Raw genomic sequence first — 15,759 nt, 5'->3', positions numbered from 1 at the left:
GCCTCAGCGCCCCTTTAGAGTGGATCCCACAACCTGCCTGATTCACTGTGTCTGAGGAAGCTCAGGTGGGCAGAGGGTGTGACTGCACAGTTTCAGTTATTGTGCTACATATGGGGGCAGGGGCACCTTCCCGGGAACACGCTGACAACCAAAGGCACAGCAAAGAGAATGACCCTGACACCCTTCCTGCCTGGCCCCAGGCATCTTCGGGCTGGTGGGTTTTCCTTTCCTGCCTAGCCAGGAGCCTACAGGGTAGCATTAACTAAAGAAAACGGTATGTTTGGGACTGGGAATATAGCTCAGTGGTAGAACGCTTGCCTACCAACCATGGGGCCATGGGTTCAGTGCAGAGGAATAAACACACACAGTTCGTGTGTATCATAGTTAGCCTCGAGAAGGAATTAAGGGACTGAGAGTTTAAACAGTTTGTCCAACAGCACAGAGCTGAGACACATCAGGACTGGGCACAAACCAGATGGCCTTGTTCCAGAACCCCCTGACTCCACTCTCTGCCATGGTCTCCAGGGTGCTATGTCCGAGTCCCTACCCCACCAAAATTCCAGAACAGCCTGACTGGGATCCAGTACTAAGCTGTCCCATCCTTGGGATTTTTCCCGGGTGTCTCATCCTTGTCTTGGACACTTAGATTGGGTTCTGAACTTTGAAGAGATTTGTCCAGACCTCCAATGCCAAAGCCAGAACTGGAGGCCACACTGGCCCGAGACATTTGTCTCTTACCCAGGGTGCAATGGGGAGCAGGGGTCAAGGACAGCCCTGTCAGCCTGCCCCTGAGCTCCTTATCTAGGTGGGTGAGCCACAGGACCTGTTCCTGAGGAAGACAGAAAGAACTGAGGGTCGGTGGTCCCACGGATAAGAGGAAGAGGTAGAGGAGGCTGAGGGCAGGCAGGGTGTTTCTACAGACACCTCCTCCCCAGCTCACAAGTCTCTGGAAGTAGTGCCCACCTGGGAGCTCTCCGGGCTGGAAGAGAAAGTGGAGGAACAGGTTAGTTTGGGTGACTGGGGCGGAAGACCTGGCCCTAGGAAGTCTCTCACCTCCCAGGCGTCTTCGCAGAGGTCTCTGCTCCCCCAACCCCTGTTCTGGACTCAAATGACAAGCATCAAGGCCAGCCTGCTCCAGGGATACCCTTCTCCAGCTTCTAGACGCCTGCAGTGTTCCCAGATGTTCACCCCAGACACACGCTCTGGACCAACTTTTGGAAAAAGAAAGGCCATGTCCTTTCTGACCTTGGACCTGAGCTTACTCAAGAAACCCACCACTGTCCGGCTTATGATTGAATTTTTTAAAAAAATATTTAGTGGTGGCTCATACCTTTAATCCTAGCATTTGGGAGGCAGAGGTAGGCGGATCTCTGTGAGTTCAAGATCAGCCTTGTCTACTGAGTGGGTTCCAGAACAGGCTCCAAAAGCCTACAGAGAAGCCCTATCTTGACAAACCAAAAAAAAAAAAAAAAAAAAAAAAAAAAAAGTAATTATATGTGCTGTGCATGTGTGTATCTGAGTGTGGGCTTGTGCACACAAGTGCACTGCCCCCAGAGGTCAAAAGAGGGTGTCAAGCCCCTCAGAGCTGGAGTTACAGGCAGGTCAGAGCCACCCTTTACAGATGCTGGGACCACAGTTTCTGATTCTCTGAAAGAACTACTGAGCCATCTCTCCACACACCTCTCCCCTTTAAATTTAGCTTTGCTTATTTTTTATGACAGAGTCTCACTGTGTAGCTCTGGTTGTTCTGGAACTAGCTGTGTAGACCAGGTTAGTCTCTAACTCGCAGAATCTGCCTGCCTCTCTCTGCCTCCTGAGTGGTGGGATTAAAGGCAGAGCCACCACACCCATGATTTGCTTTTATTTTCTGTACAAGACTGTCACCTAGTCTGGTAAAAAGTGGCCTTGAACTCCTGACCCTCCTGTCTCCACTTCCCTCTGTTGAAAGGCAAAGGGCACCACCGTGAACTCGTCCTCCTGCCTCCACTTCCCAAGCCCTGCGGTCATGTGCAGCTGTTTTTGGGTATTTTTGGTTTTGTTCTTGTTTTGCTCTTTGAGCCAGGGTTTCACTCAGTAGCCCAGGTTAGCCTCCGACTTGCACTGATCCTTCCTGACTTAGTCTCCCACGTGCTGGAATTACAGATTACAGATAAGAACCAATCACACTGGGCTTTAAATGGTTAATTTATTCTTATTGTACGTGCATTGGTGTTTCACCGGAAAGTATGTCCATGTGAGGAAAACAGGTCCTGCAGAGCTGGAGTTACAGACAGCTGTGAGCTGCCATGTGGGTGCTGGGGATTGAACCTGGGTCTTCTGGAAGAGCAGTCAGTGCTCTTAACCACTGAGCCCCTTTAGTTGACTTTAACCATCATAAATTTGGGGCCAGCAGGATGGCTCAGGGGATAGAGTGCTTGCTGCTGAGTCTAATGACCTGAGTTCAATCCCTGGAACTGCAAGGGGGAGAGAGATAACTGATTCCTGCAAGCGCTCCAGCCTCCACGTTCACAATGTGGGACACCTGTGTGCACATGCATGAGCTCTCACACACAAACAAATGCAGAATAATTTTTTTTTGAGACAGTTTCTCTATGTAGTCCTGGCTACCCTGGAACTCACTCTGTAGACCAGGCTGACCTTGAACTCACAGAGATTCATCTGTCTCTGCTTCCTGAGTGCTGGAATTAAAGGCCTGTGCAACCACTGCCAGATAAAATAAACACTCTTTCAATATATTTTTTTTTTAATGTCACTGTCTGGGCGGTAGTAGTGCACACCTTTAATCCCAGTACTTGGGAGGCAGAGGCAGGAGGTTCTTTGAGTTTGAGACCAGCCTGGTCTATGGAGCGAGTTCTAGGACAGGCAGGTCTACACAAGAGAAACCCTGTCTTGGAAAAAGAAAACAAACAAACAAAATATCACTAATGGAGACCAGGAGAGGTGAATAACTCTACTTGCTGAGCTCAGGAGACAGCGGCTCCAGGCCCGACAGGATTAAAGGGAGGTCTTGTCCTGAAAGAGGAAGTGAATTAAGGAAGTCACTAAACACATATAAATTGCATAGTAGTTCTTTTCCTGCTTTCTGCACATATACCTCTGCCACATGGGTCGTGATGACGACAGTCACCTAGGCTACTTCACTGGACCTGTCAATATTTTAAGGGTAGTGGCATAGGTTACCTTAGCCTTGGGGTCCTGCTTCACTATGCAGATAGGCACTTAGTTAAGGGATGTTTGTTTAGAACTGGCAGTAAAAACTGACGTACACTAGGTCCATCTCCTCCCAGTTCAGGGCTGAAAACATCAAGATAAGCAGAACTGCGGGAGGTGGGGGGTTGGGGGAGCAGTGCACACTCCTTTAATCCCAGCACTCAGGAGGCAGAGGCAGGAGGAGCTCTGTGAGTTCGAGGCCAGCCTGGTCTACAGAGCAAGTTCCTGGACAGCCAGGCTGTTGCACAAAGAAACCCTGTCTACAAACAAACAAACAAAAAAAACCCCAAAATTCACAAACAAAACAAACAAATGAGCAGCCCAGGGCCTTCCTGCCCTCTGCCTAGCCGGTGGGACTGGGTGACCTGTGGCAGACACTTTCCTTTGCTTGACACAGAGGAACAGAAAGTCTCCCTTTGGGGTTTGACTTTACCCTCCCTATCTATCCTGGTTGGATCCCAGGGTCCTTTGGGGGGGGGCACACAGCCACCCTGCAGTGCCAGAGATGGTGGGTAGAGACAGGCGTTCTTTACCAGGTCCCGAGTTTACCCATTGCACTAGATTTGAGTCCTGACGGGAGAGTTTGAGGAAATCCCTACCGACCTTCCTGCCTCAGTTTCCTTCTATAAGCCCATGTCATCCCAGCTCACTGTATGATTCTAAAAATTACACAAGAGACTGCAAAGCATTGTGTGTGCATGTGTGTGAGCATGCTCTCGAAATGCTCAATAAAAAAAAAAAGCCATTAGTATTGACTCCAGTTCTGAGCTCCCAGGATGAGCAGGTGCAGCCCCCAGCTGAGGAGGAAGGAGCCCAGTCCACTGGCTGAGTAGACTCCTGGATCCCTCCTCTAGCCCTTCTGCTTTCCTGAGTCGTGTTTCCCACTCGACTTAGAGCTTTTCCTTCCCTTTGAGGAACCCTCAGGGAAGTACCCCCCCTTACTCCCTATTCCCCCCTCCCCCGCAAAGCCCAGTAATCTGCCTGCTGACCTGCTCCTGCCCTCCCTCCTCAGGGTGTTGTTGTTGTTTTTTTTTTTTTTTGTTTTTTTTTTGTTTTTTTTTTTTGGTTTTTCGAGATAGGGTTTCTCTGTGGCTTTGGAGCCTGTCTAGAACTAGCTCTGTAGACCAGGCTGGTCTCGAACTCACAGAGATCCGCCTACCTCTGCCTCCCCAGTGCTGGGATTAAAGGCGTGCGCCACCATCGCCCGGCTCCCTCCTCAGGGTGAACTGGCTCAGGGCTACTTAAAAATCAGGCTGGTGCTGGTGGCGCATGCTTTTAATTCAGGAGGCAAAGGTAGGCCGATCTCCGAATTCGAGGCCAACCTGTTTTACAGAGAGAGTTCCAGGACAACCAGAGCTACAGGCAGAGAAACCCTGTCTCGAACCCCACCCCCAGCCCCGCCCCCAGCGAGGGCAGTACAAAAGACCTGGAGCAGCAGGTAGAAGACGCCCAGGGTGCCAGGGAGTGGAGCCCTACCTGAACATCAGTGGGTCCACCCTTCTAGGGCACACCAGCGGGGCCGCAGTTATCTGCAGTGTGGAATCTTTGGACTTTGTCTACCTGAGACGGAGGTGCCATCGGACACCCACCTGGGCCAGTGCTTTGGGGGTTGATGGAGCCCATCTGAGGAGGTGCCAAGCGCAGCTTCCCTCATACACCAGGCTGTGGTAAAAGGTCCGCTGAGATGGACCTCAGCCTACTGAAAGACCTCCACCTGTCCCAGGGCAGATGGGACTAAGACGTACTTCAGGAGTAGGGCTCGTTGTCTTTCTGGCCTAAGGCAAGGGACTTCATGTTATTGACTTGGAGCTAAGGACACAAACTTTTTGTTCCAACGAGTGGAGAGAGTGAGACACCACAGAAAAGTCCCACGGTGTTAGCGGGTGGAGGGTGAGGGAGAGGGGTGCACACTCCTCAGAGGCTCCAACCCTGGCAAAGTGTTAGCCGCTCTGCCCTCAACGACTGGAAAGTGGGGTCCCTGGGGAGCATACTTTAACCAGATTTAACTCTGCAGAGCAATGGATCCCCAGGGCACTGCCTTTACTGCGTCCCACTTCCTTTCCCAGGCTTGGACGGCGCTGCCAGGCGCCCATGAACCAGGCTGTTAACCAGCCTCTGACAAAGCGAGCAAAGACTTCAGCCATCAGCAGTGAGGAGACTGGGCACTTCTTTCCGGTCTGGGATCTGCAGAACTTGGCCCGGAGCTCTGCTCAACTGGTGCCTCCTTGATCTGCCCTTAATTAAAGCTCCTATTATCCTTCTTTTGGGTTCAGTGATGTAGCCAAGCGAGGCCCAGCTCTTTGTCGCCGTTAGGGGCGGGTTTCCCATCCTCTCCGCCGCCTTACTACTCATTAGCTCCCCAAATCAAAGTTTCCCTTGCTTTGGGAAGCAAGTTGCACCTAGGATGGGGATACCCCGTCCCCTAATCCTTTGAGGACTCCTCTCTGAAGCGTGACGAGGTGCTGAAGAAGGCTGGGAGAGGGGGGCGGGCGCCTGCGAGGACCCTGGGCGGCGGGAGGCGGTGCGGGACCGCGGCAGCTGAGCATCGGGCCACACCCTGCGGTGACTCACCAAGGGGGAATTGCCTGGTGTTTTGATCGCGGCCGCCAGGCGGAGCCCTGACTCCAAAGAAGGAAGCAAGCGTGCAGAGGGCCTGGCCGGTGACCTGGGAGCACAGTGCGCCCAACCTCCCTTAAACTCCCTATTCTTCTAGAACTAACTAGGAACTTCTGGTCCAGAACGAAGCTAGAGATTTTCTTCCGGCAAGTTACAGATGGAGTAGGGATCCTGCAAAGCCAGCTCCCTCCCAACTCTCAACACGTGTCCACGCGCGGGACCTCAGCTTGGGCGCGCCCTGCTGCTAAGTGACTCACAGACGCCGCAGGGTGAGGCTACACCCAAGCATCCATTCATCAGAAACACTGCCACACCCCAGGGGACCTCTGCTTGCCTCTTTTCCCATCTCCTGACATTTATGCAGTTATTGTCGCCCACAGTAGTACCTTCTCCCAAATGGTGCGCAAAGGTTTATCACTTCAGCCAAAAACAAACAAACAAACAAACAAACAAACAAAAAACAAGGACCATGCCCTTCCTAGTTCTGCAGGAGCGGAGATTAGGAAAAAATAGCCTCCTATACAAACTGGCCCCAGGCTGCCATTCACAACCACCCTTTTGCCTCTTCCATCCTCACCCAGGGTTGCCTCCATACTTGGATTCATATGGTTGACTGTTCCCCCAAAGAAGGTGTCCCCAAGTGTGTAAAATGAGATGGTACAGTTACCTCCAGCTCAAAGGGAAGGCCCTTTAAGAGACACCTCGAGCTGTCTGAGGGCTTCTGGCATCTCTATAAGAACTCACTTACAGGACTGGGTCATGAGACAGTTGGGACCACACTAAGAAACTGATGAGCTTGAGTCTTCAATGCCCCATTGTCTTTCTGTTGTTCATCCTTGCCCAGCGTGACGCAGGCATAAACTCCAGGGGCTCATGTCCACTGCCTCTTACCTGTTTTGCTTTTGGCATGGGTGGGGGGCAGCTCTTGCTAGGAAGGGAAGGGAGAAGTCAAGCCTGTGGGACCAGGGGGGTCTAGAAAAGGCAGAGGCAGGCGGATCTCTGTGAGTTCGAGACCAGCCTGGTCTACAAGAGCTAGTTCCAGGACAGGCTCCAAAACCAGAGAAACCCTGTCTCGAAAAAACAAAACAAAACAAAAAAACAAACAAACAAAAAAAAAGAAATAAGGGGGCCAGGGGCATAATAATGCACCTGTCTTTAATAATAATGGTGGCACATGACTTTACTCCCAGGACTGGGGACGCAGAGGCAGGCAGATCTTTGTAAGTTCAAGGCCAGCCTGGTTAGTTCCAGGAGAGCTAGGACACCTGTTACACAAAGAATCCCTATCTCAAAAAAGAAAAGAAGCCAGGCAATGGTGGAGCACGCCTTTAATCCAACACTTGGGAGGCAGAGGCAGGCGGATCTCTGTGAGTTCGAGGCCAGCCTGGTCTACAAGAGCTAGTTCCAGGACAGGCTCTAAAGCTACAGAGAAACCTTGTCTTGAAAAAACAAAAACAACAACAACAAATAAAAACAAAAGAAAAGAAAAGAAACAAAGGAACAAGGAAAGAAATGACCCCACCTTTCTTATGAATGTTATAGCTTGGAATAGTTCCTAGAACTGCGGTGAGCACCGGCAATCCAGGACACAAAGGGGAAGGCTACCTCACTGATCAGGATAGCAGGAGTGGAGCCCTCTGTGCTGTCTGGAGTCCTCTATCCAATCCCCAGCTTCTGCCAATTCTGTAGCAGCCACTGTTCTGGCTGAAGACCCATTTTTGAACTAGGGTTTCTGTTCCAATAGATTCTGTTGACCAGAAAGCTAAGTCTTCTCCATGCTACGTGCACTCCAAAGCCAGGCACTCGCCACCCAGCTCTCTCTCAGGTGTCCCCTTCCTCTCAGTCTCAATCCCACATCATCCCCTTTAGTTCCTTTCCGGAGACCATCAGGTCAAGCTCTTCTTCGGGGGGCCATTGTCCCCACACTCTCCTTTTGGCATCTGCAATTCACTCACAAGCGACGCTTGCCTAGCTGCACCTGGTTCTTCCTTGGTTCTCCTCTCAGTTTGGCAGAGCACATACACGTGCACGCATGCACACACATGCACATGCTCCCTCCCCCCCAACACATGTGGCTGCAGGTGCCTGAGGAAGCCAGAGGCAGCAGATCCCCCAGGAGGTCAGGAGCTGAGTAAGGACAAGGGTGCTGGGACCTGAGCTTTTGTCCTCTGCAAGAGCATCACTCATTCTTAACTGCTCTGCAGCCAAAGCCATGTATGTATGTATGTATGTATGTAATGTATGTGTGTGTATGCATGTATGTGTTTATGTGTTTACATGTTTATTTACTTATTTTGAGACAGAACCTCACAGAACAGCTTGGGCTGTTATTTAACTCTCCACGCTCCTAAACTTCAACCTCCCCAGTTCTGGGTTACAAATAGCTGGCAACTTCCCAGTCTTGAGGTCCCCCCCCCCCCCCCCCCCCCCAGACAGCAAACAGGCCAGAGCAGAATTCCCTACTTCCCAGTCTCCCTTCCTCCCCTTTCTTCCCTGTAGCTCTCTCTTTTCTGCTTGGTGAAAACAGGCTTACATTCCAGTGCCCAACCCTGAGCCACTCCTTTGTTTTTGGCTTAGATCTACCAATGGAGATAGGAAAAGCTTCCAGTCAGTCCTTTGGCTGTCTCTCGATTGGTTGGAGTCAGTTCTCCAGAAGTGTTCTCAAGACTGAAACAATGATAAGATATCTGGGATCTGAGTAAAGGGCCCACAGAGATTTATGCTATTCCAGTATGTATGGCATTTTCTGTTTTTAAAAATGTGAAAATCAAAGTTGAAAAAGAAAGGCGGGGCTGTAAGAGAGATGGGTCTGCAGTCAGAGCACTCGCTGCTCTTGTGGAGAGCCTGGGTTTGGTTCCCAGCGCCCACGTGGTGCTCACAGTCCTGTAGAATGCCATCCAGTTCCAGGAGATCCAGTGCCCTTTCTTGGCTCCAAGAACACTGCATACACAGGGTACACATACATGTGCATACATGCAGGCAAAGCCCTTACACACACACACACACACACACACACACACACACACACACACACACACACGTAAGCCTTCCTGGGTGGAAGGGGCTATGTACCTCACACATGCTAGACACAGATTCTACCACTAAGTTATATTACTCCTTTATCCTGAGTAGGGAACTCTCACTAAAAACCTCAAGACAAGGTTTCTCTGTAGCTTTGGAGCCTGTCCTGGAACTAGCTATTGTAGACCAGGCTGGCTTCGAACTCAGAGTTCTGCCTGACTCTGCCTCCAGTGGATTAAAGACATGCGCCACCCCCAGGCTAGGAACTTATTTTGTATCCTAGGGAGGCCTTGACTTTGTGCTGCTCCAGCCTCAGCCTCTTACAAAGCAGCTGGAAATAGAGGCCCAGGCCCTGAGATCTGGGTGTCCTGAGTTTTTAACAGGTTGGGTCTGAGCAGGAGATAATTGAGCTCCCTGGTCATCCCCCTCCCTAACTGCCTTTTGTTTTTTGCTATGCACACTCTCTCCTCCTGTAACAGTACCCTCCACAGCAAAAGCCTCGTTCACTCATCTGCTTCTACTGTATACTCACACACACCCCTCTCCAAAGGTTCTTACCAGCCTTGAACCCCGAGACCTACACCTGCATCTGGCTACATAAAACCCTATTTCTAAACAACAATATGTTTCCCCACCCCCAGTAACAGTCAAATATAGGGAATTTCTGCCCTATCCAGGTATGAAGAACAGAAGAGCCAGTCTGGCCGGAACTGGAATTGAGCCTGCGCAGTGAGACAAAACTGTGTCCTCTAGTAACCTTTGGGGAGAATTCCCTATCTATCGCTTTCTGTTGAGGTATAATTGGGCACGCATATAATTAAAATAAGATGCATTATGGATGGGATAGGTTCAGTAAGAAAACAATATATTGCCTAATCTATCAATCAAAGTAGAAACTACAGCCTACTAACCTCTCCTGAGCCCCATAAAAGGAAGCCCCAAACAATGACCCTTGAGTCGTTTCGCTCTTGGGGTGCGATGTCAGTTTGAACAGTGTGTCTCTCTTTCATCTGCTCTATCCCTTTGATCCACACACACTGATCTTGCTTCATGTGCAAATCCTGGAAACGCTTGACCCGGGCTGGGACAACCGGGAACATCCACTGCTAATAGTATTGATCTTGGCAAATACACATTACAGTAAGCCTTGTTTTGAACTAAACACCCACTAAGACCAGGTTAAAAGTCAAAATGGAGCTGGGTAGTGATGGCACATGCCTTTAATCCCAGCACTCCGGAGGCAGAGGCAGAGGCAGGCAGATCTCTGTGAGTTCGAGGCCAGCCTGGTCTACAGATCAAGTTCCAGGACAGACTCCAAAGCTATACAGAGAAACCTTGTCTCAATAAACAAAACAAAACAAAAAATCAAAATGGAGGGCCGGGTGTGACGGCACATACCTTTAATCCCAGCGCTTGAGAAGCAGCCAGAGGCAGGAGGCAGGAGGGTCTCTGTAAACTCGGGGACAGCCTAGTTCACATAGTGAGTTTCAGGGTTGCCAGTGCTGTGCAGAGAGACCCTGGCTCAAAAAACAAAAACAAACTAACAAAAAAATCAAAATGGAGTCACCCAAGCTCAAGTCAGAGCACCACCAAGACCAAACTCTTCTGTTTGTCTCTCTCTCTCCTGGATGCCTGGACTAGAGCCCAGTTACCAAACAGGCCAGTTTCAATTGGCAAGCCTCTGCCTTAATCCTTCCACAGAGGCAACCTGAAATAACCTGTCGTTCACTAATCATTATAGGGTGTAAAATGGTTGGATTTTCAGCTTGGGGTTTTCGTTTGCTTATTGTTTTGAAACAGGGGCTTCTGTGCTCCAGGCTGGCCTATAGTTGAGGATGACCTTGGATACCTGACCTTTCTTGCCTATACCTGAGTGCTGCAATTATAGGTACCTGCCATCATGTCTGGCTTATGTTGTGCGGGGGATGTGGACTCGGTGCTTTATACATGGGAGGCAAGTCTTCTACCAGCTGAGCCACACCCCCAGCACAGGTCTGCATTTGGCTTTTGTAGATGCCATATACAAGTGAGACCATTCAATGTTTGCCTTTCTACACTTTGATTATTTCACTTAGCATAATATCCAAGTCCTTGTTACTGCAAATGACAGTTTTCTATTAAAGCAGAATTGCATTGTGCGTATGTACTGAACTGTTGCCGGCCACTTTTTTGTTGCTTGGTTTTGTTTGTTTGTTGTTTGTTTGTTTTCTTGAGACTAGGTCTCCTGTAACCAGTGCTAGCTTTGAACTCACAACATAGTTGAGGCTGACCTTGAGCTGCTGATGCTCCTGCTTCTGCCTGTGAAGTCCGGGAGTCCAGGACTGCTAGCAAGCACCACCACACCTAGCTCTGTCACTCTTTGTTGATGGACATCTGGCCGCTCCCAGATCTTGGCTGTTGTGACTAATCCTGAAGTGAGCATCATAGTGTGGGTATTTCTTTGAGACACCGCTTTCATTTCCTTTGGGTATGTGACCAGAAGAAGATGCACTGGGTCCTATAGAACTTTGTACTGTTTTCAGTATTTCAAGGGGTCACCATACCGTTTCTCACCACAGTGGTACGAACTTACATCCTCCTCCCAGGGTGTCTGGAGGTCTATATTTCTTGTGTTCTGTTTTGTTTTGGTTTTTAGTGGTTTTGTGTGTTTGGGGTGTGGGGCGGGGCCGGGTGTGGGGATTGAGTCCAAGCCTTGTGCTCCACTGAGCTTACTCAGTTCTCTCTCTCTCTCTCTCTCTCTCTCTCTCTCTCTCTCTCTCCCTCCCTCTCTGGCAGAGAGGTGTGTATGGGGCTTCACTTTGTAGCCCAAACTGTCCAGAAACTCATGGCCTCCCTAGTCTTGGGTCAGAGCTGTGGGCTATCATGGTGTTTTTTTCTTATGAGACAGGGTTTCTCTGTAGCTTTGGAGCCTGGAACTAGCTCTGTAGACCAGGCTGGTCTTGAACTCACAGAGATCTGCCTGTCTCTGCCTCCTGGGTGCTGGGATTAAAGGCGTGCGCCATTACCGCCTAACCCCGTTGCGCTTCTTATGGTCCTCATCTCTGCTTTGCCTGTTACATCTCCACCTCTCTGTCTTACTCATCGCCTCTGTAAGACCCTTCACACCACTCCTATTCGGGGGGGCCACCTCACCTCAGAATTCTGATATTTCTGATTGACAGACTTTTTTCATCACCATTATTGTTTATTAAGCATCTTCTGTTCTTTTTAAAATTCATGTTGAAAGACTGGGTGATAATTTTCCTGTGCCTTCTCTGAACTGAGCTTTTCTGGTGGGATTTACTTATGTGGAATGTGATTTTAGTATGCTTTTTCATAGTTAAAAACCAGTGGGCTTAGCTGGACAGTGGTGGTGCACACCTTTAATTAAAGCACTTGAGAGTCAGAGGCAGGCAGATCTTTGAGTTCAAGGACAGCCTGGTCTTCAAGCGTCTTTCAGATTGATGAGATGGCTCCATAGGAAAAGGTACTTTCCCCCAACCCTGATGAACACACACGCACCAAATAAGTAAAGTAATACATTTTGAAACGGGTACAATGGCACATGCCTGCAGTCCATGCTCCCAGAAAGCTGAGGTACAGAGACCATGTTAGCCTTGGAATTTGGAGCTAGCCTCGGCTGCGTCATGAGACCTCGCCTAAAAAAACATTTTCACAGTTAAGCAGACAAAAGTAAGATATAAAAGTGCATATAGTGCCAGGTGGTGGTGGCGCACACTTTTAATCCCAGAACTCAGGAGGCAGAGGCAGGCGGATCTCTGTGAGTTCAAAGCCAGCCTGGTCTACAAGAGCTAGTTCCAGGACAGGTTCCAAAGCTACAGAGAAACCCTGTCTCGAAAAACAAAAACAAAAAATGCGTATAGTATGCTTGCTATATGTGCTGTAAGAAACCATACAAGTCTGTCTTGTTTTTTCAGAAACTGAGGACATTGGTGACCTACAGGGGGCAGTAGAGAGGAAGGGAAGAAGCAAAAACAGAGGAAAGCCATAACAAGGTAGTAGAGCTAGGGAGACATTTTTCCCCACCTCATCTCTCTCTCTCTCTCTCTCTCTCTCTCTCTCTCTCTCTCTCTCCGTCTCTGTGTCTCTCTGATACTAGGTAAAATAGTGAAAACAAACTAGAATGTTGGGGGGGGACAGGACCCCAAAGTGGAACAGAAACGTTAACAAAGGAACCAAATTCTATTACAAATAACTGCCAGGAATGGCGGCGCTTATCTATGTAATGCAATTTATCTATGTACTCAGGAGCCTGTGGCAGGATGATCATGTGTTCGAGGTCAGGCTGGCTACAATTGGACTGTACTGAAGATCTTGTCTTAGAAAACAAAGGCCCCAGCACTCGGGAGGCAGAGGCAGGCGGATCTCTGTGAGTTCGAGACCAGCCTGGTCTACAAGAGCTAGTTCCAGGACAGGCTCCAAAACCACAGAGAAACCCTGTCTCGAAAAACCACAAAAAAAAAAAAAAAAAGAAAACAAAGGCCACAGAGTATGGCCCTGTCTTGGGAAGAAAAAAATCCCTTGTTGAGAAGAGGTCAGTGGGAGCAGAAGGGCATGAGGAGAATTGGTATAAGTGTGTATGAGGCTGTGAACCACATGAAGCTAAAAAGTCCATACTGTCACGGGGTGTGGTTGCATACACCTCTATTGCCAAGATTTGGGAAGCTGTGGCAAGAGGATCAGGAATTCAGGCGCATCCTCAGTTTGCTGGCATCAGTAGATCCACCTCTTCAAGGTTCCTTTGAGGACACGGTTCCCCAAATCAGCGGCATGGGAATAAAACCCCTCATCTGAAGTAAGTAGCTGTGAGTCCACCGTGACATGCACACGTTAGGGATTAAATAAGTATGGGAAGGAGAAACCTTACTGTAGATTTCCAAGCAGTGAGAGTGGAAAAGACAAGGCAATGGGTAGCCGTGGGCAAAACACAGAAGCAGTTACTGCAGGTAACTGGGAGCTGATGCTTGCTTGAGGAACAGTCAGTTTGTCTTTTATTTTGCTTTAGTATTTTTTGAGTTATTTATTTTTGTTTTGTATGTATGAGTGTTTTGCCTGCATGTATGTATGGGTATCACATGCTTGCTTTGCCTGTGGAGGACAAAACATCAGATTCCCTAGAACTGAATCACAGACTTTGTGAGCCACAACATGGGTGCTGGAAACCAAACCTGGTCCTCAGAAAAAGCAGCGAGTGCTTTTAACTACTGAGCCATCTCTCTAGCCCCAGTTTTCCCTTAAAAAATATTTGGGAGGGGGCTGGAGAGATGGCTCAGAGGTTAAGAGCATTGCCTGCTCTTCCAAAGGTCCTGAGTTCAATTCCCAGCAACCACATGGTGGCTCACAACCATCTGTAATGGGGTCTGGTGCCCTCTTCCGGCCTGCAGGCATACACACAGACAGAATATTGTACACATAATAAATAAATATAAAAAAATATTTGGGAGACCAGATATAGAGGTGCACATCTTTAATCCCAACACCTAGAAGGCAGAGTTGAGAAGGTCTCTGTGAGTTCAAGGCCAGTGTGACTAACTTACAGAGCTCCAGGATAGCCAGAAATACATAGAGAGGCTTTGTCTCAAAAAACAAAAACACTCCCTCCACATACATACACATTTGGGGGCTGGAGAGATGGCTCAGCAGTTAAAGTACTTATTGCTGCTGCTCTTGCTAGAGGACCCATTTGTAAGAGGCTTCTTGTTCATTTTCGGCTGCTTGGCCCTGAAATAACCACACAGAAACTGAAGTAATTAAACCACTGCTTGGCCCATTAGTCTAGCTTCCTACTGGCTAACTCTTACATCTTAATTCAATCCATTTCTATTCATCTGTGTATCGCCATGTGGCTGTGGCTTACTGGGTAAAGTTGCAGTGGGGCTACATGGCTTCTCATGGACTCCGCCTTCTTTCTTCCAGCATTCAGTTTAGTTTTCCCCACCTAGCTCTGCTCTACCCTATCACAGTCCCAAAACAGCTTCTTTTTTAACCAACAGTATTCACAGCATACAGAGGGGAATCCCACGTCAGACCCAGGTTTAATTTCCCCACATAACAGCTTATAAAACAGCCTATGATTCCAGCTTCAGAGGATCTTCTGCCCTCTTCTGACCTCTGTGTACTCCTACCCTACACATGTTGTACATATACATACTCGGGCACACACACATACATATAAAATAAATACTTACTTTTAAAATTTATTATTGTGAGTCTGGGTACATGTGCAGACATTTACAGGTCAGAGAACAACTTTGTGGAGTTGATTCTCTCCTTCCCCTCTTACATGGGTTCTGGGGTTTGAGCTCAGATTTCAGGGTATCCAGACTTTCATAGCAAGGGCCTTTACCCAATAAGCCTGCTTGCTAGCCCAGATAATTTTCAGAAAAGGACCCGGGAAAAGGAATTCTGACCTATGGTACTTTATGGAGGGGTCTTGAAGACATTATACTATGAAATAAACAAGTTACAAAAGTGTTTCTGATTTTGCATATCTGTGTTGTGTAAAGCAAACAGGCACATCAGACAGCCAATACCATGCTGGCTGTCTGAGACTAGGAGGAAGGGGTGGCCAGAAGGTGTTTCCACTTTGCAGGATGAGATGGTTCTGGAGACTGGCTACATGGCAAAGCGAAGTTACTTGGCTCTCTGTGGCGGACACCTGCAAACTGTTAAGACAGAAATGTTTGCTTGGAGATGGTAGTGGTGCATGTCTCTAACCCCAGAACTCTGGAGGCAGAAGCAGGTAGATCTCTGTGAGTTTGAGGCTAGCATGGTCTATAGAGTTCCAGGACAGCCAGGGCTACACGGAGAAATCCTGTCTTGGAAAAAAAAAAGGAATGAAAAAGAAAGGAAGAGAGAAGGGGGAGGAAGGAAAAGAAGGAAGGAAGGAAGAAGAAAGGAAGGAAGGGAGGA

Source organism: Microtus oregoni, unplaced genomic scaffold (assembly GCF_018167655.1).
Source record: "Microtus oregoni isolate MIOR12 unplaced genomic scaffold, Mior012 000013F_ref0000133, whole genome shotgun sequence".
Taxonomy (NCBI): domain Eukaryota; kingdom Metazoa; phylum Chordata; class Mammalia; order Rodentia; family Cricetidae; genus Microtus; species Microtus oregoni.
Note: the sequence above shows the minus strand (reverse complement) of the source record.